The sequence below is a fragment of the Elephas maximus genome, chromosome 3 (assembly GCF_024166365.1).
Source record: "Elephas maximus indicus isolate mEleMax1 chromosome 3, mEleMax1 primary haplotype, whole genome shotgun sequence".
NCBI lineage: Eukaryota > Metazoa > Chordata > Mammalia > Proboscidea > Elephantidae > Elephas > Elephas maximus.
In genome coordinates, this window is record NC_064821.1 from 23,902,661 (window position 1) to 23,927,556 (window position 24,896).

At 40.4% G+C, this 24,896-nt stretch overlaps 1 pseudogene; it reads right to left on the reverse strand.

Moving 5' to 3' along the window:
- Positions 1-1,365: 1,365 nt before the first annotated feature.
- LOC126071107 (olfactory receptor 18-like) lies at positions 1,366-22,070 on the reverse strand (annotated as a pseudogene).
- Between the last annotated feature and the right edge of the window lie 2,826 nt (positions 22,071-24,896).

Sequence of the window (24,896 nt, forward strand, 5' to 3'; positions counted from 1 at the left end):
AACTGCAGAAAGAAGCTACCACACAAAGGTCTAAGCAAACAGGTACATAAGGAAAATATCAAGCTTATTGGGATGTGGTGACCTTTACTGATCATTACTAGAAGACACAGCAATAAAGCTAGATGGGAAATCAGAACAGTGGTTTAAAGATTCTCTCTTCTCCCATCTGAGCATCATGAAGTAAAATATAGAAGAGTGAATCTGGGTAAGGGAGACAATAGCTTATCAACAAGCACGCATGACCAACTTTATGGTGTGCAGGGCAGAGGCAGTGGTGCTTCATTGGTAGAATTCTCCCTTTCCATGTGGAACACCAGGTTTCATTCCCAAGCAATACACCTTGTGTGCAGCCACCATCTGTCAGTAAAGACTTATGTGCTGCTAAAATGTTAAACAAGTTTCAACAGAGATTCCAGACCAAGATGAACTAGGAAGAAAAGCCTGGAAATCTACATAAAAAACCAGCCAATGAAAACTCCATGGATCACATGGTTCTGATCCACAATTGATTATGGGGATGGAACAGGACTGGGCAGCACTTTCTTCTGTTGTGCATGGGGCCACCACGTGTCAGGGAGGCGATTCAAGAGCTGCTAACAACAACATGATGCTGAGGGAGAAGATATGAGAAGTATCATCAAGAATATTGGGAAAAATCACTTGTGTGTTGTTAGGGTAAGTTTTTTCATATCTTTCCCGTTGTGAACTCTGATCGTTTTCGGATCTTCAGCATCTGCTCAGGAGGCACAAAAGACCCACAGCAAAATAATCTTTGAAGGAAAAGTCTAAAAAGATGAGTAGCTCCCACCTTGGCTGCACATTAAAAGTACCTGTGGTGCTTTAAAAATTTCATGCTTGAGCCACATACTTATCCAATTAAATCAAAATCTGTACTGGTGGGACCAAGGCATCAATATTTTTGGAGCTTCCCAGATGATCACAATATGAAGTCAAGGTATGGGGCCAGTGACATGCATTTTCACACAAAACCTGCATACACAGTTCTGTTAGGTACGAAAATAGTCTGGTAATAGACAGGAATTATGGTAAAGGATGAAGATAATAAGTACATAAAAATAGATGTATGCATTTTACCAGAAAGCCTGGGTCATAGATAAGAAGCTACAGAAGGCTTCATAGATATAATGGGGATTTGATCATGAAGACTGACATATCCCAGAACACTCCCACTATTCCATTAAAAATGTGACAAAGGAAGGAGTCTTCAGATATGAAATCTTGAGATTAAAACCCAAGAGAGCTAAAAAATTATGCAACCAAAAAGGCAAGATTTCTGGTTGCAGATGTTTGGTTTTGCTGTATTTTCCAATACACATACCCAAAGAGATGGTGCAAATGTTGACATTAGGTTGTTCTGCTGAGGATTCTCTGCAGGGCTCTCTTGATGTCTCTGTTCCTCAGGCTGTAGATGAAGGGGTTCAACATGGGGGTAACCATGGTGTACATCGCGGAGGCCACTGTACTCTTCCTGGCAGAAGATGAGACAGCTGAGCTGAGGTACACTCCAAGGCCCATTCCATAAAATAAACAAACAACTAACAGGTGAGAGCCACAGGTGGAAAAGGCTTTATACTTTCCACCTGAAGATAAAACTCTTAGAGCAGAGGAAGCAATCTGAGTGTAAGAGCAAAGGAACCCTGAGACTGGAACACCACCAAAGATGACACCAAAACAATACAGTAATATGGTATTTGTGGAAGTGTCAGAACAGGCAAGGTTAAGGAGTTGAGGATGGTCACAGAAGAAATGAGGAACTTCCACATCTGTGCAGAAGGAAAGTGGTAATACCACTGAAAGATGCAGCTGGGACTCCAAAAGACTGATGAGAAAAGATATCAAAACAAGTAAGCCACAGAGGCGGGGGTTCATGATGACTGTATAGTGCAGTGGGTGACAGATGGCCACAAACCAGTCATAAGCCATTGTGGTGAGTAGCAGACTGTCCAGAGATCCAAAGAGATAAAAAAAAGGACACTTGTGTCAGGCAGCCCACATAGGCGATGGATTTTCTCTGTGCCTGGATGTTCGCTAGCATCTTTGGGACTGTGGTGGAAATGAAACCGATGTCAGCCAAGGACAGGTTGGAGAGGAAGAAGTACATGGGGGAGTGGAGATGCCAGTCAGAGGTGACAGCCAGGATGATGAGCAGGTTCCCAGTCACAGTGATCAGATACATGGACAGGAGCAGCCCAAAGAGGAGAGGCTCCAGCTCTGGATCCTCAGAGAGGCCCAGGAGGAGGAATTCTGAGATACCTGTTAGATTCTGTGGCTCTATGTACCTGATACAGCTTTTGGAAAAAGAAAAGAGGATTGTTAAAAGGAAACAAGAAACACCTAACACTGTCTCTGTATTTTGAATTCAAGAAATTCACAAATAAAGCACACAAATTTACAAGAATCACACTTAAGGACCTAACACCTCAATACCTTCAACCATATTACTCGGTTATAGCAAACTCAACCACTGTACTTCTCAGAGCTCTTTCCTCACTGTTTTCTGTGCCATTCACCAGTTTCTGTACACAATCACTTTAGAGACTTTGGGATAGAGGATGTTAGAACAGCAAGGACATTTTAAGATAACAAATTCATAACAATAGATAAGTGGTAGCTACGGTGAAGGGTAAGACAGTACACTATAGTGGGGAAGCCAACACAATTTGGCCAAACCCAGTCATGGAGGCTCCATAGACACTTCTGGACTCCCTGAGGGCCAAACTACTAGGCTGAGGGATAGGGACTAGGTCTTGGGGAACATCTAGCTCAACTAGCATAACATAGTTTATGAAGAAAATCTTATACATCCTACTTTGGTGAGAAGCATCTGGGGTTTTAAAAGATTGCAAGCAGCCATCTAAGATACTCCACTGGTCTCATACCATCTGGAGCAAGAGAGTTAGTCCAAAGGACAAATGGATCACAAGTCCTACAGCCTCCACAAGACTGAGTACAGCACAATTAGATGGTGCCTGGCTACCACCCTGGTTGTTCTGACAGGGATCACAATACAGGGGCCTGGACAGAGCTGGAGAAAAATGTAGAACAATGTTTTAACTCACAGGAAAAACAAAAGGGAGGGGGGGTTTCTGGTCTCACAGAGACTGGAGAAACCCAAGGATTAGGGCCCCCACACTCCCTTTTAACTCAGTACTGATGTCACACCTGAGGTTAACCATTCAGCCAAAGATTAGACAGGCCCATAAAACAAAATGAGACTGAGTGGACATACCAGCCCAAAGGTAAAGACTAGAAAGCAGAAGGGAACAGGAAAGCTGGTAACGGGGAACCCAAGGTCAAGAAGAGGAGATCGTTGACATGTCATGGGTATGGCAACCAATGTCACAGAACAATATGTGTATTAATTGGTTAATGAGAAACTAATTTGCTCTGTAAGCCCTCATCTAAAATACAATTTTAAAAAAATCAAAGAATGTAAAAAAGGAAAAAATAAATTCCTAGATGGAGCAAAATATCACCCCCTCTATGAAGAAAACATATGCAATAAGAATTATCCTTCTTTAAAGAAAAAAGTCATTTCAGTTAAAGGACACTGAGAAGCACTTTCGGTCCCAAGGTGGGTAAACGGCTAACTACTTGGCTGCTAACCAAAAGATCGAAGTCCATTCAGAGGCACCTCAGAGGAAAGCCTGGTGATCTACTTCCAAAAAATCAGTCATTGAAAACCCCATGGAGCACAGTTCTACTCTGACACACATAGTGTCACCATGAGTCAGAATCTACTCAATGACAATTGGTTGTTCTTTTTAAGAAGCAGTCAGATGAGCTTTATTTTATCCAAGTATAGCATAATAAATTCTTTTGGTTTGGAATATTTATGAAACAACAAATGAGGTGTAGGAACACATAAAAAACAAAGAAAAAAAGATTTGCCATCAGTTGATTCTGACTCATGGCAATCCCATGTGTTACAGAATAGAACTGCTCCATAGGGTTTTCTTGGCCTTAATCTTTACAGAAGCAGATCACCAGGCTTTTCTTTCACAGCACTGAAGGGTGTGTAGGAACCACCAACCTTTAAGTTGGTAATTGAACCCAAAACGTTCGCTTCACCCAGGGACCTCATTAGCTGAATTCTAATTTAAAATGTCCATAATCACCAAGTGTGTTTATATGTCAATCATCTTCACAGGTTTTCATCATTCTTTGGTTTACTGACACTCGTCTTAAAGGGAGATACATGGTCATTCAAATATGTGTGCTACCTTTAAAAATCTTTTAAAACATACTTCCTCTCCTTTGGCTTTAATGGACATCAAATGTTCATAATAGTGGTTTGGTAAATGTACAAAATCACGCAGCATTGATGACCCCAAAGGTGGCATTAGTGTAAAATGCACCAGTGATTAAACAAGAAACAATAAGAAACACTCTGTTCCTAACTTTCACTGTATGTAGCATTATTTCATCAATACACCACCATCTCAGGAGAAAGCCTGGTGTTCAACTGGCTTTTTTCGTTATATTTCCATTCTCTATTGACTTGATAAAATGCTGGAATGTGTTCCTCATCCTAAATTTTTCGAAAACATTGTTGCCTTAGCAAATCAACATTCTTATTTACAATTGAGAAAATTAGGACCAGGGCCTTTCTAAAGCCAGGTTTGAAACTACTGAAGAACTTTCCAAGTCAATCCTTTGTTATCAGGGGGATTGGAATTTACATCTCAGCTTCCTGATGGCAACTCACTTCTTCATTTCTCTTGGAAGGTACCATATGATTTAGTTTGGGAACACATAAAGGGAAAAGAACAGAGGATGATATGAAATACCACATTGTTCATTTGCACATTTGTTGAAATACATGTATTAATTAAATGTAACATCTATAGTTGTAGAAAGAGATTAGATTAAATAAAACAAACAAACAAAAATCCCTTTGCGTCAATTCTGACTCATAGTAACCCCATAGGACAGAGCAGAACTGCCCCATAGAGTTTCCAAGGAGCTTCTGGTGGATTTGAACTGCCGGCTTTTTGGTTAGCAGCTGTAGCTCTTTTAACCACTACGCCACCAGGGTTTCCAGAGTTCTTGTTTAGATTAAATAGTACATATAAATTGCTTACACCACTGGTTCCTAATGCTAGTTGATAATTACAATTATCTATGGATCTTTTAAAATATAATGATGAGCTGGCCACAACCTAGAACCCATTAAATCAGACTCTACATGTGAGTGCTTGGTCATCCTGATGTGCAGCCAGGGTTGAGAACCATTGCTTTAGACTATTGCCAGGCACTTAGTAAAGGGTCCATCAGTGTGGTCTATTATTATTATTAATATTCACTCCCGACATTAATTACATAAGCATTTAATAATATTTGCTTTTTAACTCATATTTTAGAGATTGAAATATTACCCATAACACCTGAGTTTTCTTGCTCTTGATGTATGATCCTATTCCTCCACAAAAGGCAACCTGTGTAATAAATTTGGTGTGTTTATTTTCCTCTCAGTATTTTCCTAATATTAGTATTAATTTATGTATCCATAAGCAGTTTTCTTGATATTGTACCTAAATAGTATAATCCCACATATTGTCCCATGGAAATTCTCATTTACAACAACATTGTGTTTTAACTGTCTCTACGAAGTGCATATACCTATTTCACACACTTTAAATGGTGTACAGTATTGCTGGGTGAAGGATCATTTTATGTCATTTTCTTAAGAACATCGTAGCAGAATTTTCTTTCACTCACTATATTATTCTTAACTGAGAATTCCCTATATATGTATTTATTAGTCACAATTTATAATTTATGAATTCATTATTCACAACTCACAATTAAGAATTTCTATATTATATGTGCATGGAGCAGAGTTGTTTGAAGTATAAAACTGTTACATGTCCGAATCTACTATTCAAACATTAATTTACCAATACAAAGTCAGACACAACTATATGCTTTTATTTCAAGGTATGGAATCAAATATCCATGAAAGTTGTCTGGTAATGGTCACTCCATAATAGATTCATATGAAAATTACCATTCTGTGTAAAGAATAATAGTCCTATAGCTCAGATTTCCTATGTATGCAGTAAAATGGATTATTATTCAGAGAAAACCCTACAAGCCAGAGGACTCATAAAATTCCCTGTAAAGCATTTGGCTCATTTGCTTAATTCACAGATCAACTCACCAAGTTGTAAGAGGAAGACTCAACGGGGCAGTCTCCATTTGCTCACCTGAAAAGAAACACTATCTTTCAGCTCTGGCTGAGGAGACAGAGCCCCAGAGTAGGAATCAGGACAGCATGGTCCTAATCCCATATGTTAAACACACCGAATTTGGAGCGCATGTAAATCTCCCAAGCTCTCTTACCTAGAAATAGGGGGAATAATAGCCACGCTAGGATGCGCGTGGCTGCTAACAAAGATTTGGCACTTAGTAAATACTTGGACTTAGTTTTTTAATCAGAATTTGAATCAATATGAGAATAGAGCGTTCATTGTTGACATACAATCCCAGTTTTATTTGATTATATTAGAAAGAAGCCTAATATGTCCCAGGAAATTTGAGCATAGAACGTACTGAAATCTTAATATGTGCCTAGGTTCACACGACAAAGTTTACTTTCTCCATTTTTCCTTTTTAGCTTGCAGTTTTATCAAAATCGTCACAATTTTTGAAAATAATTGAATGTTATACACTCTGTTAAATAGGTCCCATAGAAAACCCATGATATAGATACATTTATGCCCTATTTTATCTTGTCTCTAGTCCTATGGCACAACCTTGGAGGGATGAAAGCACAGGCAGGGAAGCACCCAGTGTAGAAGCTTTATAGCCTACACTCTGATCTTGTGAACCAAGGAAAAATGAGCCAAGGGTCTATTCCATATTTAACACAGATTTGTTGTTGTCCTTGGGACTGTAGCCTATTCTGTGCCAAGCAGGGGATATGCTCTGGGAAATTAGAAGTGAACAAGACTCAGTTGTTTTCTTCCAAGCATTTTTATACACTCTTGTATCAACCCATTGCCATCAAGTCAATTCCGACTCATAGCAATCCTATAGGACAGGGTAGAATTGCCCCATAGAGTTTCCAAGGAGTGACTGGTGGATTCGAACTGCCAACCTTCTGGTTAGCAGCCTAGCTCTTAACCACTGTGCCACTTGTATAAGAATAAAAACAAATGCTCTTACAGGGATCCAGACAAAACAAAACCTTCAGATCACAGGATACTTTAGTTGAATGGTGTGAAGCTATATCTAATTTATATTAATAATTATAATATGTAAAACTGATGTGCCCTGACTATATTCATCCATCATATAGTTAATCATTTAGGCAATATCCATTATCTGTTTAATCCTTACAGCAATGCAGATCTCTCTACCTCTATCAGCTGCGGATCAAATCACATGATAACGTGAAAACTGAGAGAAATAGGCACTTTCCCTGTGGCACACAGACCATAAGGAGAGCAGACAGGATTCACAATTAAATTGTACATCACTGGGGCACATGCACTGACCATCTTCATTCTGTTTCTTCATATTTCAAAATGTTTAAAGCAGAAGTCTAAGTTGTACTTTTAAACTCATTCCAGCATCCTGACAAGGAATGGAACCCAAGATCCTGTCTTTATGTCTCTGAGACTGAGATGGACTAAATTACTAGAATGAAAGGACTAATGGACAGCGAGACAAAATCCAGGAGAAAGGACAAGAGAGAAATGTGTCCTGAATTATAATCTGCCAGCCCCTGATGTGATTCCATCCTGTATTTTCAACTATCTTTCTGATAGTATAGGCACAAAGAGGCACCCTCTGCTGTCCACTTTGGACTAGCAGAAACCCCCCACAAAAGAGCACAGTGAGCAAGCGGTGTCTGCCTGGAGACACCAGAAAAGCAAAGTGCCAGGTGCCCTGTGTCTGCTGTCACACTGCCTGGAGTCAAACCTGGCTTCAACCTTTTCTGGCTCATGAGCTGCAACAAGTTACAAAAAAGGCTGTGCTCCATTTCTCTTCTGTGAAATGACAATAAAGTGTGTTGCTCTTTTCTGGGTGTGGTTGTGCAGAAAAAGGAAACAAGCTACATGGGAAACTTAGCTCAGATTCTGGCACTGGACAGCCTTCAATTAGCTCTCATGTTACTGTGGTTACTGTCATCATCTTCATCATTATCATTACCGTTACCATCTAGAAGATCATTTTGTAAGAAGGACACATTTCCTACTCTGCTAGGGAAGTGCTACAGGAGCCAGAACCAATATAGAAGAAGTTAAAACTCTAAATGAGCTTTCCTGGGCCTCTACCAGAACCAGGAACAAAAACTTCACAGGACTCTGAAATGAAACTTAGCATTTCAGAGCCTCCCCATCTGGCCATCATAAGTGCGCTGAGTATCCTGATGAGGAGGAAACGATGCTTCCCAGCCCTGATGTGTCCACTGTCTCCCATGGCACATACTGGATTGTGCTGAGTCTCTGCTGGGGCACCACCAAGGAGTGTGGCTCTGCCACCCCTCCCCCTGGGTGGGCCTGAAGGCTGTGGCACCGTCCTCAGGACTATCAGGAAGAGAGATGAGGCATGGATCTTCTGAGGCAGACAACCACTATAGAGGAGAGACACATCTACAGAGCTCACTGAGCTCAGCTGGGCAAACTGAAGGCCTTTGGGACACAGGTGGGTTATTTATAGCTATACGGCCTTGAGAACTCAATGCCCAGAGCACACAATTAGCCATACTGGCTCATGTTATTCCAATCTCTGAAGCCTTGTTAATATTAATGACACAGAAAGAGGAGAAAGTGAATATCTCTGGTATCTGGGCCCTGCTATTCTAAGGAGGAAGCTTACCTGTGTTCCTCACCTCTAACTTCCAAGTTGCGTGGATTTTAACATAAAAATCAGATATTCCTTTTTTTTCAATTTAAAAAATCAGTGTGTGATTTAATATCCTCAAATCCACTGAATGAATCATGTCATTTAGGGAGGATAAGTATTCTATAAATTCCTGGTGGTACTGTGGTTAAAGTGTTTGGTGGCTAACTGAAAGGTTGATGGTTGGAACCTACTTAGCCATCCCACAGCAGAAAGACCTGGTCATGTGTTCCCATAAAGAATGAAACCTTGGTTGTGGAGAGTCTGGAACATTTATACAACACTGGTGGGAATGTAAATTCATAAAACCACTTTGGAAATCAATTTGGCTCTTCCATAAAAAGCTAGAAATAGAACTACCATACCATCCAGCAATCCCACTCCTTGGAATATATCCTAGAGAAATAAGAGCCTTTACATGAACAGATATTTAGACTCCCATGTTCATTGCAGCACTGTTTACAATAGCAAAAAGATGGAAGCAACCAAGGTGCCCATCAAAGGATGGATGGATATATAAATTATGGTAAGTTAACAAAATAGAATATATGCATCAATCAAGAATAATGATGAATCCATGAAACATTTCATAACATGGAGGAATCTAGAAGGCATTATGCTGAGTGAAATTAGTTAGTTGCAAAATGACAAATATTATATGAGACCACTATTATAAGAACTGAAGAAATAGTTTAAACAAAGAAGAAAATATTCTTTGATGGTTACGAGAGTGGGGAGGGAAGTAGGAAGAGGAGTATTCACTAATTAGTAGACAAGAACTATTTTAGTTGAAGGAAAAGACAACACACAATGCAGGAGAGGTCAGCACAACTGGACTAAACTAAAACCAAAGGTGTTTCCTGAATAAATTGAATGCTTTGAAGGTCAGTGTAGCTAGGGGTGGGGGTTTGGAGACCATGGTTTCAGGGGACATCTAGATCAATTGACATAATAAAACCTATTAAGAAAACATTCAGCACTTTGGAGAGTGGCATCTGGGGTCTTAAATGCTAGCAAGTGACCATCTAAGATGTGTCAATTGGTCTCAACCCACCTGGAGCACAAAGGGGGATGAAGAACACCAAAAACACAAGGTAATTATGAACCCAAGAGACAGAAAGGGCCACATAAACCAGGGACTACATCAGCCTCAGACCAGAAGAACTAGATGGTGTCTGGCTACAAAAGATGAATGCCCTAATAGGGAACACAACAGAGAATCCGTGATGGAGCAGGAGAACAGTGGGATGCAGACCTCAAATTCTCATAAGAAGACCAGACTTAATGGTCTGACTGAAACTAGAATGACCCTGAAGGCCATGGTTCCCAGACCTTCTGTTAGCCCAAGACTGGAACCATTCCCAAAGCCAACTCTTCAGACAGAGATTGGACTGGACCATAAGAAAGAAAATGACACTGGTGAGGAGTGACCTTCTGGGCTCAAGTAGACACATGAGACTATGTGGGCAGCTCCTGTCTGGAGGGGAAATGAAAACGCAGAGGGTGACAGAAGGTGGCTGAATGAACATGGGAGTGCAGGGTGGAGAGAAGGAGTGTGATGTCTCATTAGGGGGAGAGCAACTAGGATTAGAAACCCTGGTGGTGTAGTGGTTAAGTGCTACAGCTACAAACCAAACAGTTGGCAGTTCAAATCCGCCAGGCACTCCTTGGAAACTCTATGGGGCGGTTCTACTCTGTCCTATAGGGTCGCTATGAGTCGGAATCAACTCGACGGTACTGGGCTTGGTTTTTTTTTTTTTTTTTTAACTAGGATTATATAGCAATGTGTATATATAAATTTTTGTACAAGAGAATGACTTGATTTGCAAACTTTCAATTAAAGCACACACACACAAAAAAAGAATAAAGAAAAAAAAGGAGTAGAGCGTTGAAAACCCCATGGGGCAGTTCTACTGTCATATGGGATCACTATGAGCTGAAGTCGACTCAACAGCAACTAACAACAACAGATCTTCTAAACCAAGAACCTGATAATATTTCCATTTTCTGAATAAATATTTGTGTCATGAAAGAGAACTTCCTATTTTCTTTTCTGTAGCCATTGCACGCGGTTTGGGATTTCATGCATTTACAACATATATTTTTGTTGATTTGAATGACAGTGCCAATTCTAATATTTCTGTGTCGTTAATGTATGTTGGTACTTTGGAAAGCTATTTATTTTGTTATCCTCTTTGATAACTTGATCCTTCCCCTAAATATGTCTGTAGGCTTCACTGAAGGCTACATTCAAAATGTTGGCCTGGGCTGCATTTGTATCAAGGCTTGATTGGAAAACGACCTGATTCCAAGGTCACTCATGTGTCAATTGGCAGGATTTGTTCCTCACAGTCTGTTGGCCAGAGGCCTCCCTTAGCTTCTGACCACATGGACAACTCCATCACACAGCCGGCAACATAGACACTGGTTTTCATCACAGTGAGAAAGCCAGAGAGCAGGAGAGGGCTGACAAGATGAAAGCCAGATTCTTTTCACACCCCAATACTGGAAGTGATATCCCAAAAGTTTTCCAAATTCTATGTGATATAGAAACAATTAACTGAGTCCAGCACACACCCAGGAATGATCATACACAAGAGCATGAGTACAGGAGGTGTGGGTCATTGGAGAATCTTGGAAGCTACACACTACGCAGGTTTCCTTCTCTATAAGGATGGTAGGCTCTAAGCAGAATCTGGGTAGGTCTCTTTGCTTTCTAGCATAGTACCAATCCATTGCACCATTGTGCTTTCTGCAAACAATCACTGGACAGAAACAGGTATGTGGTAGAATTCCTACAAACCCCGTCATGCTGCTCCTGGCCTTGCAGTCAGAAGCCCTTCTGATTTCTGTAATACCAGCAGAGCCCTTCCATTGATGTTAGGCCTGTTGCAGCCATTCCATGCACAATGTCAACAAATATCCCAGGAGCTTCTGATTTATGTTTCACTAGAGAGGACTTGGAAACCCTGGTGGAGTAGTGGTTAAGTGCTACACCTGCTAACCAAAGGGTCAGCAGTTCAAATCCACCAGGTGCTCCTTGGAAACTGTATGGGGCAGTTCTACTCTGTCCTATAGGGCTGCTATGAGTTGGAATCGACTCGAAGTCAGTGGGTTTTTTTTTTTTTTTAGGGAGGTCTCACTTCACTCTAGAGTGTTATTTATTTAGATCCGTTTGTGTCTGGAAGTCTTAATAAAATTTGCCTTTGGCTTCTCTGTTTTCTTTAGTAAATAAACCCAGAAAGTGGTGTATATAAGAATGATGGACTACTGTAACCTTCTACATCCTGCTCATGCAGCCCTTCTGGCTCAGAGATCTCTTTACTGACGAGCTTGGAGACTGGTTTGTCACTAACTGTTATGAAGAAAACTGGAGTATATAACAAATTAAACTGGATATGGAAGAACAAATGCTCTTTACGTGTGTACACGCAATGGCAGATGGTAACTTGGGGGAGACCAGATGCTCAAATGGCAGGTCTTTAAAGGAAGAGAGAGAGCCTCGGTGTGGAGACATTTGAGAATTCTTGGGCTGTATCAAAAGTGTAATATTAAAACTGAAGTTATTTTATACTGGGTAGAGGTTTTCAGACATTAGGGTTACTGCCACACCTGTGTTTAGAGTGCATGGTATATGATAAACAAAGATAGTTACGATTGTTTGGTAAAAGGTGCTTTTCCCAATTTCTTCTCTCTTGATGAGTATCTTTGAAGGCAACAGATCACAACCATCTTGCATTCCCTTTTTAGATACCAATTTACTTTTTATTCCTTGGTTATTTGTAGAACTTATCAAAACTCACCCTTTTTTCTATCATTCTTAATCCTGTACAAGGTATTAGATGAGGAAATATACATCCCCTTGAATGTGAATAATAAAAGCAAATCGTACATTTCTTCTGTCATAGAGATCTCTGTAAAAGGCCTGGTGATTCAAGGAGGAAGGAAAATACTGGATGCATGGATGACAAAATGCCTTTACATTTTCTTCTAAGAAAGTAGATACTTTATTTGACATCACACAAAGTGGAGATGTGCCAAATATCTGCCCACACTGTGCTAGATTTGAATATAGAGATTAATGATATTCGGTCTCTGCTCTTAAACTGCTCAAGGTCTCATTGTGCAAACAACAATTCTAAGGTCATCCATCATGTATCCAGGTTCAGGCATACTTTGAATATCTAAGTCTCTTGTCAGTGAAGATGGTGAGCATTTAGCCTAGGGGTAAAAGGCAGTAAAACAAAACTGGTTATTGGACCTGATTTTAGAGAGCCCAGAAACAAACTGCAGCATCTTTAAGGAAGGGTGGCTTTCCATACAATGAAGAACAGCAGGAGCCCCAAGGCAGACCCATTATGACAGAAGAGAGGGGAGCATGTTTACAAAGTGAACTTCCAAGAAGGCTGTAACTAGTGGAAGATTAGAGTGTCCTTTGCTGAGAGTGTTGCCCTTTGCTATTCTAGAGTAAATGAAAAGAAGGTAAAGTTAAATTTATTCATAATGATTTGAATGACTTAATAATCCTTCAGCACCATTAAAGCCACTCAGGAACTAGAAATATGAACCCACCATGTTAAACTTAATTGTAGACGCTTTACCAAGACATATATAAAACCTTTTTTCTGAGCACAGTTTGTATTCTTCCAATTACAGAGACCTCACAACATATCTTTATTTCTAGTGTTACAATTTTTCAGTCAGAGTTCTGACCTCTCTGGTTTCCAGTTGTAAATCCTTTAGTTTTGTTTTATCCTTGAGATTTCATTACTTAGGTGCCATCTGGACTATTCTGTCCTGTGTCCTAGATTCAGGATGTTCTCTGCTGTTTTTGGTTCTCTAACTGAAAGATTCCCATTAATAATTCTTGTAAGTTTGGTTTGGTTTTTACATATTCCCTTAATTTCTGTTTACCTGGAAATGTCCTAATTTCACCATCATATTTGAGCGATGGTTTTACAGGATATATTATTCTTGGCTGGCTATTTTTTTTCTTTCAAGGTTTTATACGTAGCATCTCATTACCTTCTTGCCTGTGTTGTTTCTGCTGAGTAATCAGAGCTGAGTCTTATTGTTTCCCCTTTTCTCAAGCTGCTCTCAGGATTCTCTGTCTTTGGCTTTAGTGAGTGTGTTTATGATATTTCTCAGCTATTTTCTTTTGGGGTTTATCCTATATGGGATTCATTGAGCTTCTTGAATGATCAGCTTTTCATCTTCCATGATATTAGTGAAATTTTCTGTCAGCAAATCTTCAATAATCCTCTGTTTTTTCCATTTTCTCTCCCTGTCCTGGAACCCTGATCAAGTGGAAGATTTTCTTTTTGATTGTATTGCACGTGGTTCTTAGGGTTTCTTCATTTCTCTTCATTCTTTTCTCTGATTTTCCCTCAAACAAACTGGTATCCAAGGATTTGTCTTCATTTTCACTGATCCTGTCTTCCATCATTTCAAATTTGCATCTAAAACCTTCTATCGCGCTTTCCATTACTGAAATCTTCTTGTTTATCTTTTGGATTTCTAATTGCTATTTTTGTATGACTTCTAGTTGTTTGTTTATTTTGACATTGTGTTCCTGTATTATTTTCCTGAATTATTCCACTGCTTTGTCTGTGTTTTCCCTGATTTTGTCTATATTTTCCGTGATTTTGTCTATTTTTTCCTTACTTTTGTCTTCATTTTTCTTCATCTCTTGGAGAGCCCTGAATATTAGAGTTTTAAATTCCCTATCAGGTAGTTTTATCAGGTAGTTTCAGTTCTTCTACCAGAAGGTCATCTAGTGTTTTATTTTGGTTGCTTTCTGGAGCCATCCTGTCCTTTTTTTTATCTTTTGATATTGTCAAATATCTCTGGGACATTCAGGAATTATTTTCCTCATTTATTGAATGTAGATTTGTTTGTTTCATCCTGTTTTTTTGTTTGTTTGTTTCAATTCAGATATAAATCTGGGCAAGTGGGTCAGTGTGATTTGTTGCTTGCTTATCTGTGGGCATGGTACTTCTCACCACACTGACCAGGTTGGCAGAGCTGGATGCTCAACCATGACGCAGCAGGATAGGTCCAGCAGGTGGGAGAGGCAGAAATGAGTAATTTGCTGCATAAAATGGGGCCAATGAGGCATGGCTGGGGACACTGCAGGGATGGGACTGAGGGACTACATTGGTGCTGTTCAGGGGCACAGCTTAGGTGCTCAGTGCCTACAGGCAGGAGGGAAGGGAGACGATGTGATGTGTAGAGCTAAGTGGCTGACACAAAGAATAGGAAGAAGAGAAAGAAACAAAAGCAAATAAAAGAAAAGAAAAAGGAGGAAAAAAGTAAAATGGCAGCTTGGTAGGATTTGGTGTGTGGGGGCAGGGCAGATCTGATGAAGCCATATGCTGGTGGAGCCTGCAGGTGGGGGCAGTGCAGACCTAAGAAAGCCATGAGCTGGTGGCTCTCTAGCCAAGTGACATGGCACAGCCCATCAAGAAAGCGGAGAGGACAGCACATGGGGCTAGCTGGGCAGAGAAAGAAAAGGAAGGAAGAGAGAGAAGAAACAAACAAAAAAAAGCTCCCAAAAAGTAACCAAAAAATAAACAAATAAAACAAAAATAGCAGTGATGGAGTCTGCTGGTGGGATTGGGGTAGATCTGGGCAGCAGTGAGCTGGTGTCTCTCCAGCTAAATGACTGTGGCTCATTGGAAAGAGGCAGAGGCTAAAGAGAGGGAAGAAGGGGTGGGGGTTGGGAAAACATGTATCCCTGTTTACTGGGTGCTCTATCTCCTGTTGGAAGCTCCATGAAGTTGCCTTCCCATACTACCTGCCTGAGGTCCTTGGTGGCTGAGGTCCAAGATGGCAAATCCAGGTGGCAGTGAGTTGGTGTCTCTCCAACCACGTGACCATGTCCTGTTGGTGAGTGACAGAGGCCTCATACAGGGAAGAAAGGGGGGGATGGGGAAAGCATGTATCCCTGGTTTCTGGGTGCTCTGCCTCCTGTTGGGAGCTCTGTGAAGTTGCCTTCCCATGTTCCCTGTCAGTGGACCTTGATGACTGAGGTCCAAGATTTCGAATCTGGGTGTCATGAACTGGTGGCTATCCAGTTGTGGAACTGTGGCTCATTGGAAAGCAGCAGAGGCCTTGTACAGGGGAAGAAGGGTGGGGGGTAGGAAAATATGTACCCCTGGTTACTGGGTGATTTGTCTCCTGTTGGAAGCTCCATGAAGCTTCCTTCCCATACTTATTGTCTGTGTTCCTTGGAGGCTGTAGTCCAAGATAGCAAATTCTTGCCACGTTAGCTAGGAGGGGACCTCCACTCTGTAGCTCTCCTCATTCTCTGTCACTTTCTTATTCCATTTGGTGCTTGACTGAGTTCTTTGTCCCTTCATTCGATACTTAGGGTTCCAGGATTGATGTTTGTATGTGTTTTACTTAGTTTTTCAGGGCTTTATTGCAGAAGGATGGCACGATGCTTCTGTCTGTAGCACCATGTTGGCTTCTCCTGGCATTCTCTTTTTACATGATTGATTGAAAAATGTCTACTGCCATATTTTTTAACACTTTTTTTTTTGTAGAGTCTCTGGGTAGTGCGAACAGCTACCACAGTTGGCTACTAGCTGAAAGGCTGGAAGTTCGAGTCCAGCCAGAGGCATCTTGAAAAAACTCAAGGCAACCCACTTGCAAAATATCAACCATTTAAGAGCTTAGGAGCACAGTTCTACTTTGAGACGTGGGGTCACCATGACTGGAATTGACTTGACTGAAACTGATAGTGGTAATGTTATTATATGTGTAACTTATCAAAACCCAAAGAGTCCCCCTTTGCTGAGGACATGGTCTTTTGTGATCCTAGAATAAAGAAAAGTCAAATTTATTCATAAAACTTGGGTAACTTAATTATCCTCAGGTACCCTTAGAGTCACAGAGCAATTGGAAATATGATACTATTCCTTGAACCTCAAATGCACACCCTTAACCAAGGCATAAGATTTATAACCACCCTTTTATCTGAGAACATTTGTAGCCTTCCTAATGCAGACACATGGCAACATACTTTTAATATCCTTTTTTCTGTCAGTGTTCAGTCAAGAAGAAACCATGCTAGTTATTTTAGTGAAGATCATTTAATATAGGTAATTAGTAAAATAGTTATTGAGATATTGAAAGGCAAAAAAGAAAAAAGTGCTAACAGACAGATACTACATGCAGAAAGTAGTGATTACACCAAATGATAAGAAGTAAAATGAAAAGATAGGTTTATTGGGGTTGGTGATATCTATAGACAACTATCAGATGAACATCTACCACTGTTTACCTGTTTTTATTGACTATGCAAAGGCATTTGACTGTATGGATTATATCACATTATGGATAACACTGCAAAGAATGAGAATTCCGAACACTTAACTGTGCTCATGAAAAACCTGTACATAGAACAATAGGTAATTATTAGAGCAGAATAAGGGGATACTGTGTGGTTTAAAATCAGGAAAGGTGTTTGTCAGGGTTGTATTCTTTCACCATATTTATTCAGTCTGTATGCTGAGCAAATAATCCAAGAAGCTGGACTATATGAAGACGAACACGACATCAGGATTGGTGGAAGACTCTGTAACAATCTGTGATATGCAGATGATGTAACCTTCCTTGTTGAAAGGGAAGAGAACCTGAAGAATTCTGATGAAGATCAAAGTGTACAGCCTTCAGTATGGATTAAACCTCAACATAAAATATTAACTCCTCACAACTGTACCAATAAGCAACACTATGATAAACAGAGAAAATATTGACGTTGTCAAGGATTTCATTTTACTTGGATCCACAATCAATACCCATGGATGAAGCAGTAAAGAAATCAAAGGACCCATTGCATTGGGCAACTCTGCAGCAAAAGACCTCTTTAAAGTGTTAAAAAATAAAGATGTTATTTTGAGAACTAAGGTGAATTTGACCCAAGCCATGATGTTTGAATAGCCTCATATGCATGGGAAAGCTGGACAATGAATAAAGAAAACTGAAGAATTGATGCCTTTGAATTATGGTGTTGGTGAAGAATATACCATGGACTACCAAAAGTGAACAAATCTGTCTTGGAAGAAGCACAACCAGAATGCACATTAGAAGCAAGGATGGCAAGACCTCATCTGACATGCTTTGGACATGTTATCGGAGGGACCAGTACATGGTGAAGGACATTATGCTTAGGAAATTAAAGGGTCAGTGAAAAAGAAGAAGACACTTATTTAGGTGGATTGACACAGTGGCTGTATCAATGGGTTCAAACACGGCTATGATTGTGAGGATGTGCAGGACTGGGCAATGTTTCATTCTCTTGTACATAGGGTCACTGAACAATGTTGTTGTTGTTAGGTGCTCTTAAGTTCCAACTCATAGCGACCCTATGTATATTATAGCACAAAACACTGCCTGGTTCTGCCCCATCATCACAATCATTGTTATGCTTAAACCCATTGTTTCAGCCACTGTGTCAATCCCTCTCGTTAAGAGTCTTCCTCTTTTTCATTGCTGACCCTCTACTTTATCAAGCATGGTATCCTTCTCCAGGGACTAATCCCTCCTGATAACATACCTAAATTGTGTGAGATGTAGTCTTGCCATACTTGTTTCTAAGGAGCATTCTGGTTGTACTTCTTCCAAGAGAGATTTGTTCATTCTTTTGGCAGTTCATGGTATATTCAATACTCTTTGCCAGAACCACAATTCAAAGGCATCAATTCTTCTTCGGTCTTTCTTATTCATTGTCCAGCTTTCACATGAATATGGGGTGATTGAAAACACCATGGCTTCTGTCAGGCTCACCTTAGTCCTCAAGGTGACATTTTTGCTTTCCAACATTTTAAAGAGGTCTTTTGCAACCACTTTGCCCAGTGTAATGCATCTTTTGATTTCTTGACTGCTGCTTCCATGGGTGTTGATTGTGAATCTAAGTAAAATGAAATCCTTTAGAACTTCAATCTTTTCTCCATTTATCATGATGTTTCTCACTGGTCCGGTTGAGAGGATTTTTGTTTTCTTAATGTTGAGTTATAATCCATAGAGAAGGCTCTGGTCTTTCATCAATGAACAATGGTCTCACTTACATCAGTAATCTTCAACTTTGGCTGCCCATCAGTACCTCCAGAGGTGTTTTGAAAAATCCTCCAGCTCACCACACACATCAGCCTAAATAGATGAGAATCTCTGGTGGTGCAACTCAGAATGAGTATTTTTAGAGATTACCAGATGTTTGCAATGTAAAGGCAAAATTGAGGACCAGAACAAGAATTCACACAGCTAAACTGCATAGATAAGATAGATATAAACTTATGGAAAGTAAGTATAAACTGTGGAAAGGGAAGAAGGTTTTTTAGTTTGTTTTTTAAAGAGGGTTGTGTCTTTCACCAGGATGCTTTTTTTTAAAATAATTTTTATTGTTCTTTAAGTGAAAGTTTACAAATCAAGTCAGTCACATATAAACTTATATACACCTTACTACATACTCCCACTTACTCTCCCCCAATGAGTCAGCCTGCTCCCTCCTTTCAGTCTCTCCTTTCATGACCAGTTTGCCAGTTTCTAACCCCCGCTACCCTCCCATCTTCCCTCCAGACAGGAGATGCTAACATAGACTCAAGTGTCCACCGGATGCAAGTAGCTCACTCCACATCAGCGTCTCTTTCCAACCCATTGTCCATTCCAATCCAAGCTGTTGAGTTGGTTTCGGGAATGGTTCCTGTCTTGGGCCAACAGAAGGTTTGGGAACCATGATTGCCGGGATTCTTTTAGTCTTAGTCAGACCATTAAGTCTGGTTTTTTTATGAGAATTTGGGGTCTGCATCCCACTCTTCTCCTGCTCCCTCAGGGGTTCTCTGTTGTACTCCTTGTCAGGGCAATCACTGGTTGTGGCTGGGCACCATCTAGCTTTTCTGGCACCAGGATGCTTTTGTCTTAGGTGACAAAAGGAAAAGGCTCCAAGGTGTTATAAGACTCAGTTGTACAGACGTTATGATACGTGATGGAACCCAGAACATCACTCAATTCCCAAAAAGATGTGTCAAATAAGCATTTTTCTGGTATGAAACACCAAGGGTAGTGAAAGCTATGCAAGCTACAAAAATCGTGTGACCAGGTGAGCATAGTCTTTAGTTCCACGTATTTAGTTTTTCTGACTATTCTACTCAACAGACCAAAAAACATGGCACAGGAATTAAGAATAGGCTATTCTTCTGGGAGACTCTGCAGGGCCCTTTTGATGTTCTTGTTCCTCAGGCTGTGGATAAAGGTGTTCAGCATGTGGGTGAAAATGCTGTGTGTAACTGTGGCCACTGCACCACTCCTGAGAAAAGGTGAGACAACTGAGCAGAGGTACACTCCAAGGCCAGTTCCTTAAAATAAGCCTACGACTGACAGGTGAGACCACAGTTGGATAAAACTTAATATTTCCTACCCGGTGTTGGCACTTTCAGAATGGAGGACACAACCTGTGTATAAGAGAAAAGGATCCCTGAGACTGAAATCCCACCAAAAATGGCCCCAATAAAATATTCTAATATGGTATTGGTGGAGGTGTCAGAACAGGCAAGATTGAGGAGTTAAAGGTCACAGAAGAAACTAGGGATTTCCACATTTGTGCAGAAGGTAAGTTGTGGCACCGTCAAGCAGTGCAGCTGGGAGTAAAAAAGACTAATGAAAGGATACCAAAACCAGTAGACCAGAGAGGTTGGGGCTCATAATGACTGGATAGTGCAGGAGCTGACAAGTGGCCACAAACCAGTCATAGGCCATTGTAGTGAGGAGCAGACTGCCATACAACCAAAAAAAATTAACAAAGATAACTGAATCAGGCAGTCAACATAGGAGCTGATTTTGTGGTGTGTGTGGATGTTATTAAGCATCTTTGGGGTTGTTGTGCAGGTGAAACCGATGACAGACAAGGACAGGTTGGTGAGGAAGAAGTACGTGAAGGTATGGAGGTGGCTGTCAGAACTGATGGTCAGGATACTGAGCAAGTTCCCATGAACAGTGACCAGGTACATGGAAAAGAACATTTCAAAGGTGGTGGGGGTGGGGGAGCTGCAGTTCTGGATGGTCCAAGGAACACAGGAAGAGGAATTCAGAGACATGTTATAATCTGTGATTCCATGTAGCAGAGATACCTTTAGGAAAGAAAAGAAAGATTCATAAAAAGGAACAAATAAATGGGCTGCCAGCACGGAAACTATATTTTGAATTCTGGAAATTCACATGTAAAGCATTCACACCTATGTGCCATATACCACCTTCAGCAATATTTCTTGGTTGTAGCAAAATCTTTATTCTTAGAACTCTTTCTCCATCAGTTTCTGTACCCCCTTCTATATACACCCACGTTAGAGACACTTGACTGAGGAAGATTAGAGAAGCAAAGACATTTAGAGATAAGAAATTCATAGAAAGTAAAACAATTCAAAAAAGAAATAGAAGACTTCAACAGACCATAACAAGTGAGGAGATAAAAGCAGCAAACACTTCCCAATATAGAAAATCCAGAGCCAGCACTGAGGAATTCTACCAATCATTTATAAAATCAACTTCAATATTTATTAAACTTTTCATGAAAAAAGAATTATCCTTAATTCATTCTATGAGGTCAGCATTACCTGGTACCAAAACAAGAAAAAATATCACAAGAAAAGAAATTACAGAGCAAAAATCCTTAACAAAATATTAGCAAGCTTACTTTAAAAGCATATTAAAAGGATAATGCACCATTATCGAATAGGGTTTATCACAGAAATACAAGGCTGGTTCAACATTAGAAAATCAGTGTAATAAACGACATCAATAGAACAAAGGAAAAGAACCACATGATCATCTTAACAATGCAGAAAAGGGTTTTTACAAAAGCCAACACCTTTTCATAATAAAAATTCCCAACAAGATATGAATATACAGAGAATCCCTTAACTTGTTACAGGGTATTTATGAAAAGCCTACAGACAACATCCTTGCAGTGTGATTAATTACTTTTGTATGTGGCCTTTCTAGATATGGCCTTATAACTCTCACCCAGGTGACTGTATGTTAGGGTAAGTGTGGCCTATCAAAGGGATTGGTCAGCTTTGCCTCAGAAGAGAGCCAATTCCAGAGCAGAGAGGAGGAGTCCACCACCACCACCAAGTAAGGAGAGACTCAGCAGCAGATACCTGACAGCAGGAGATGATGAGGTGGGCTTCCTGGGCCATAGAGAAAGCTGAATGCCTTTGGGCAGGGGCTGAGGGCCAGGGCGAGGTGAGCCTCTGAGCACAGCTGGGGAGAGGGTATCCTGATGGAAGAACTGTATCCTGAGCCTGAACTGTAACTGTTACTTCCCTAATAAGCCCCATAATTGTAAGTATGGTCTGCGAGTTCTGTGTGGTCATGGCAATGAATTTTTGAACGCAGTAGAGAGTGCTATGGGAGAGACAGTTGATGTCAGAATTGGTAAGAGATGGCAGAGAGAGGAGGTGTATCTGATCTCCACCTCATTGGAATCAGCCTTACCCTTTGATCTTGGTTCTCCTTCCCCCATGTGGGGTTGGAAGAGGTCAGACACCTCTCCCAAGCTTTTTTTACAATCATAATAAATGGAGAAAGACTGAGAGCTTCCCCCTTAAGATCGTGAGCAAGACAAGGGACACCTACCCTCACCACTGCTATTCAATATTCTACTAGAAGTTCTAGACAGAGCAATTAGGCAAGAAAAACATATAAAAGGCATCCAAATTGGAATGAAAGAAGTAAAATTACCTTTCTGCAAATAACATGATCCTAAATATAGAAGACCTCAAAGAATCCACAAGAAAGCGATTAGAACTAATGAATTCAGCAAAGTGGCAGGATACAAGTCAAAACACAAAAAAGGAGGGTTTTTATACATCAGAAACAAACAATCTGAAAAAGAAATTAAGGAAACAATTCCATTTACAATACCACCTAAAATAATAAAATACCTAGGAATAAGTTTAACAAGAGAGTTGAAAGACATGTACTCTGAGAAGTATAACGACATTACTAAAAGAAGTTAAAGATTCTCTAAATAAATGGAAGGGCATTCTGTGTTCATGGATTGGAAGATTTACATTGTCAAGATGTCAATACTACCCAAAGCAATCTATAGATTCAATAAAATATCCATCAAAATTCCAACAGTCTGCTTTGCCGAAATGGAGAAACCAATTCTCAGATTTATATTGAACCATAACTCATTGTCAAACCCATTGCTGTTGCGTCGATTTTGACTGATAGCAGCCATATTTGTTTTTGTTGTTAGGTGCCATCTTGTCGGTTCTGACTTATAGCGACCCTATGCACAACAGGACGAAACACTGCCCGGTCCTGCGCCATCCTTACAATCTTTGTTTTGCTTGAGCTCATTGTTGCAGCCGCTGTGTCAATCCACCTCATAGAGGGTCTTCCTCTTTTCACTGACCCTGTACTCTGCCAAGCATGATGTCCTTCTCCAGGGACTGATCCCTCCTGACAACGTGTCCAAAGTATGTAAGGCCCAGTCTCGCCATCCTTGCCTCTATGGAGCATTTTGGCAGTGCTTCTTCCAAGACAGAACTGTTCATTCTTTAGGCAGTCCATGGTATAGTCAATATTCTTCGCCAACACCACAATTGAAAAGCATCAACTCTTCTTCGGTTTTCCTTATTCATTGTCCAGCTTTCAAATGCATATGTGGTGATTGAAAATATCATGGTTTAGGTCAGGCGCACCTTAGTCTTCAGGGTGACATCTTTGCTCTTCAACACATTGAAGAGGTCCTTTACAGCAGATTTACCCAATGCAATGCATCTTTTGATTTCTTGACTGCTGCTTCCATGGCTGTTGATTGTGGATCCAAGTAAAATGAAATCCTTGACAACTTCAATCTTTTCTCTGATTATCATGATGTTGCTCACAGGTCCAGTTGTGAGGACTTTTGTTTTCTTTATGTTGAGGTGTAATCCATACTGAAGGCTGTGGTCTTTGATCTTCATTAGTAAGTGCTCCAAGTCCTCTTCACTTTCAGCAAGCAAGGTTGTGTCATCTACATAATGCAGATTGGCAATGAGTCTTCCTCCAATCCTGATGCCCCATTCTTCTTCAAATAGTCCAGCTTCTCGGATTATTTGTTCAACATAGAGATTGAATAGGTATGGTGAAAGAATACAACCCTGATGCACACCTTTCCTGACTTTAAACTAATCAGTATCCCCTTGTTCTGTCCGAACAACTGCCTCTTTGTCTATGTAAAGGTTCCTCATGAGCACAAATAAGTGTTCTGGAATTCCCATTCTTCGCAGTGTTATCCATAGCTTGTTATGATCCACACAGTCGAATGCTTTTGCATACTCAATAAAATACAGGTAAACATCCTTCTGGTATTCTCTGCTTTCAACCAGGATCCATCTGACATCAGCAGTGATATCCCTGGTTCCACGTCCTCTTCTGAAACCAGCCTGAATTTCTGGCAGTTCCCCGTTGATATACTGCTGCAGCCCTTTTTGAATTATCTTTAGCAAAATTTTGCTTGCATGTGATAAAATGATATTGTTCTATAATTTCCACATTCGGTTGGATCACCTTTCTTGGGAACAGGCATAAATATGGATCTCTTCCAGTCAGTTGGCCAGAAAACTGTCTTCCATATTTTTTGGCATAGACGAGTGAACACCTCCGGCGCTGCATCTGTTTGTTGAAACATCTCAATTGATATTCCATCAACTCCTGGAACCTCGTTTTTCGCCAATGCCTTCAGAGCAGCTTGGACTTCTTCCTTCAGTACCATCGGTTCCTGATCATATGCGACCTCTTGAAATGGTTGAATATCGACTAATTCTTTTTTGTATAATGACTCTGTGTATTTTTTCCATCTTCTTTTGATGCTTCCTGCATCATTTAATATTTTCCCCATGTAATCCTTCACTATTGCAACTCAAGTCTTGAATTTTTTCTTCAGTTCTTTCAGCTTGAGAAACACCGAGCGTGTTCTTTCCTTTTGGTTTTCCATCTCTAGATCTTTGCACATGTCATTATAATGCTTT